This window comes from Anas platyrhynchos, chromosome 3, assembly GCF_047663525.1.
Source record: "Anas platyrhynchos isolate ZD024472 breed Pekin duck chromosome 3, IASCAAS_PekinDuck_T2T, whole genome shotgun sequence".
NCBI lineage: Eukaryota > Metazoa > Chordata > Aves > Anseriformes > Anatidae > Anas > Anas platyrhynchos.
In genome coordinates, this window is record NC_092589.1 from 20997798 (window position 1) to 21001861 (window position 4064).

The 4064-nt window shown below is 41.6% G+C and overlaps 1 long non-coding RNA gene across 2 annotated transcripts; it reads left to right on the plus strand.

Moving 5' to 3' along the window:
- The first annotated feature begins 256 nt into the window (after positions 1-256).
- Positions 257-2571, plus strand: LOC110351822 (uncharacterized). Of its 2 annotated transcripts, none has more exons than XR_002399766.4 (3): positions 257-344; positions 507-604; positions 686-2571. It is a non-coding gene; the product is annotated as an uncharacterized lncRNA (long non-coding RNA). The 2 variants fall into 2 exon arrangements; XR_002399767.4 differs by having other exon boundaries at positions 258-380.
- Positions 2572-4064: the final 1493 nt, after the last annotated feature.

The following is a 4064-nucleotide window of genomic DNA, read 5'->3' on the forward strand; positions in this document are numbered from 1 at the left end:
CTAACATTCCTGAATCACTCCTTTCCTCTACTCCTCAGTCCTCTTCTGTGAGACTTTTTCCACCTCTCTGTTTCTTGCAAGCATTAAATCAAGCAAGTCAAACATTAAAGTCACTTTGACATGAAGCAGAAAAAGCAAGAAGGCAGTTAAGACTGGGCATCACACTCCTCAGAACCAGCTGGTCTAGCGAGGTAACAACAAATTTCAGCTGTTTCCAAGCACTTTGATGTCGAAGGAGCAAAAAGCCCTTGTCCCTACAAAATAGTGAGATAATCCCAACAGCGGAGAAAGACACAAACCACGTACATACAGCACAACAGTGTTCCGACTGGGCTCTCTAGAGGGTGCTGTGAAACATTCTGTTAATTAATAGGAAAGGAGTAATAATTCATTAGCATTCATTCATTTCAGCTTTAAATCCTGATTAGAAATGTATCCTGCCCTACAGCTATCTTGATTTTTTTTTTTTTTTTTTTTTTTTAAATCTGTGCTGGAATCTGTAACAGGGAACAGGATTTCCCCTTTGCTCTGCTCTTCTCTTCCTCCACCTGCCTTGCCATCAGACAGAGATCTATTTTCCCAGCTACAGAATTCCTGCTCTGAGGTAGGTAAAATCTGAGTGTGGGGTGATGAGATGTGGCCTAAGAAAAGTATTTTTTTCCTTAAAGGGCCATTTTTTTTTCAGGTTCTGTACCTGGGGCCAACCAAAACCCAGAAGCTGCTTCAAACCAACATAACCCATGACAGCAGGGCAAGTCATTAGTCCACAGAAAGCAATTAGTACTTTCCAAGAAGTGGCACAGAAGTACTTGCCTCATGTTTTTGCTTTAAACACACATGGGCAGGCTCAGTTTCATGGTGGGTGGACATAGATCTACTCCTCAGCTCAGCAAGAAATTCCCAAGAAAGAGGGACTTGCACCTTTGCCTTTGTCTAAGCACCAAGCTCAAGGAAAAATTCTTTGCAATCTACAGACAAAATCATAAAAAGTAAAAGTTAGCAGAGCTGAGGAGTGTAACTGGCAGAAACATGGAGTAATTTTTTACCCTTTACTGGATGCCTTCAATTGTTGTGTACACAGTCCTTACTCTGTGCTGTTCAATATTGCCACGGTAGTTTACAATTATAAGCAGCCATGAGTGAGTTTGAACTCATTTATTACTTTTTTTTTTCCCCACCCATTTTCCTAATCTCTGTAGTTGGCTGTGTAGGAATACAAGTATATGCTGGGTTGGACTAATTTCCCCTGCAGTCTGTACAGACCACCTTTTGCAGTCCGACACTATGGTACCCAACATCAGAGGAGCACACGTGGACAGCCACAGCATGAGGCCGTGATGCTAGAAGTGAGCTGACTCACCCGTTTGGCAGCATGAAGCACTGCTCAAATAGCAGCTTGCATCATGCCACACTGACACCAAAGTTACTATTTCAGTACGGAAATACTCACGAAAAGCTACACACCGCAGTGATGTAGCGATGCCTGGTAGTAGATAATCTCTGATATGATGCAGCCACAGACATTTGGTGGAGAAAATAGTTTGCCAGCATTATCTGCTTGACTCATAAAGAAGATAAGAGCCAAATACAATCTGAAAGCAATAGCTTCCATGGGAATCCTGGTGTCTTCAATATGTATTTAGTAACACATACTTTTGAGAAGCAGAGGGGCAGCACTCCTAACCCCAATGGATCCTGGGCATCACAGATTCCCTAGGCAGGTGTTGGCTGGTGTCAAGTACTGCCCAGTCCTTATGGGCCAAGTGGCAGCAGCTGGCTGCCTCCCCACCCTCTCATGCCTCTGTGTCCTGGTGAACCAAATGACTATTTCTCCCACTCTGGAGATACCATTTTTCTCTCAAATTGCCCAATTGGCCAGTGTAGTTAAGCCCAAATTAAAGAGGTTTTTACGTATTTTGCTCCAGACTGGAAGAAATTTTGTGTACTGAAAGCCACACCTGATTTTCTATCCTGACCTAGAAGCAGAAACTCTTCTTCCAAGCCTTGCCCCCCTCCCAATGTGTTCTTCACATTTTCATCTCCTGCAGAAAGTTTGCCTTGCAGAGGTATCACCTGGAAAAGGGAATAGCCATGGAGAAGAATCACTTTTTGCAGGAGATCCCCTTTTCTGCTATCATTATTAACCAAGACATTCAATAACTCTGTTGATAATGTCACCTGCCACACAACGCTCTCTGGTATCTTGAGGAAAGGTCACAAAGAGCAGCCTAGGATCTGGGAACCTGACAGGTACTAGAAAGTTTAGACAGCGTAGAAGACTTGGCCAGCAGAGGTGAGAGGCATGGAAATCAGACATGCAAAAGAAGTGATTACAGGTTTCCTCCAGTCACAAATCATCTAAGTGCCAGTGAAGCCTCTACTTCTGAAGCCTTCCCTAATGCTGATGGACTATGTAGAAATACAGGGGTTTGGTCAGACCTACACCGCCTTGCTAAGCCTTCCCAATACATCTTTGCTCTCCTGCATTTTTAAGCTGTGTAATGATGAAGATAATTCTACAACATTGAGCTTTAGCTTCTGAATAAAATATTTTATCTTGCAGTCGAAAAAGACTTTGTGTTTCTCTCCACATATACAATTTTATGAGTTTTCCTTCCTCCTTTATAGTAACATCGAAGTTCTTCAATGGTCAGAAACCTCGGACCTATTTTTGAGTGTCAAGGACCACAAGCAAATAATCCCCTGTGAAGTGTGTGTGTGCTTGGCACCTTTGAAAATCAGACACTCTCATGCTTAGCTATCAAAATGACTGGCAGCAGGCATATCCCTAGACAGTGTGATCTATATAAAAGTTTTCCTCCTTCAAACCCTTGTCACTAATTCCAAATCACATTCCTTCAAAACCCTGTCAAAAATATATTAAATTTCTACACAGGTCAGTCCAGCTTCTCTACAGAAGAACAGTTTAATCCACCCTGCTCAGCCTGGTTAGGCTATCCATATTCTCCATTCAATTAGGCCAGCTCTATTTTTGATCACATCAGTACCAGAACAAACATCATTTCTCAGGCACAGTCCCAAGACATTTACCTTTCAATGTCTCCACTCAAACTTTTCCATCTTGATGCTTTGTCTTCTGTTCCTCAGTCCTCTTCCTACATTCCCTATCATTTTCAAAAGACGCCTTTCTATATTGTCCTATGAGACCTTCCTCCACTGCCTCAAAATTCAGTGGCAATTCCTCTTCTCTTCAGCCATCACCCTTCACACATACATTTGCAAAAATCAACATCATCCTGCTTGTGAAGGCAGTGACGCTGTTCTTTCGTAAACCACTGTTTATGTTTCTTTCCTCTGTGTAGTCTTTCCCAGGAAAAAATGGGATGACATAAGGTGTCAACAGTGGTTGGGGAATTCTCCGTTTCTGTAGAGTTTGCTTACAACAGGCAGCCTTGCACGTGTGCACCCACCCACACATAATATTTTTATAGCAAACCGAGTCCATCTAGTAGATGGAGATCAAAAGGGCTACACTGACCTGTCACATATCCACCAAACACCCAGGAGAAAATCTTGGCATTAACCTTCAATAAATGAATGGATTATATTGCAAATAATAAAATGGCTAAATATAGGCACAGTCTATGAATTAAACATTGCCTAACTTTGCATGATGCTAATTTATTTCGGCATATCTTGATGATTGTGCTGTGACTGTGTCCTTCTGAATGTGTTTTAATTGTCCAGTGGTTGTCCTTTACAATCCAGCTGCTGGCTACTGTAAAATATACTGTAATCCATGTCAACACGGCATATACAACTACACACACATAGTGTATACTGGGCATGGATTACGTTTTGTTTGGTACAGGTAGATAGGCATACATGTACACAAGCACTCATTAATTTCAGTAGAAATATAGGAAAGCTCAGTCTATTGAAATGATTAGAAATGCTGTCAGTAGAGTAACTCTGTGGGTATCACAGGTCTGAGACTAAAGTTTTATTTGAATTTCCTAAAAATAAAACATTAGCATTCCCTGTGCAGAGGAATATTACCTTATTCTCAGGTTTACATCTCTATATTCAGCCTTCTATAAAAA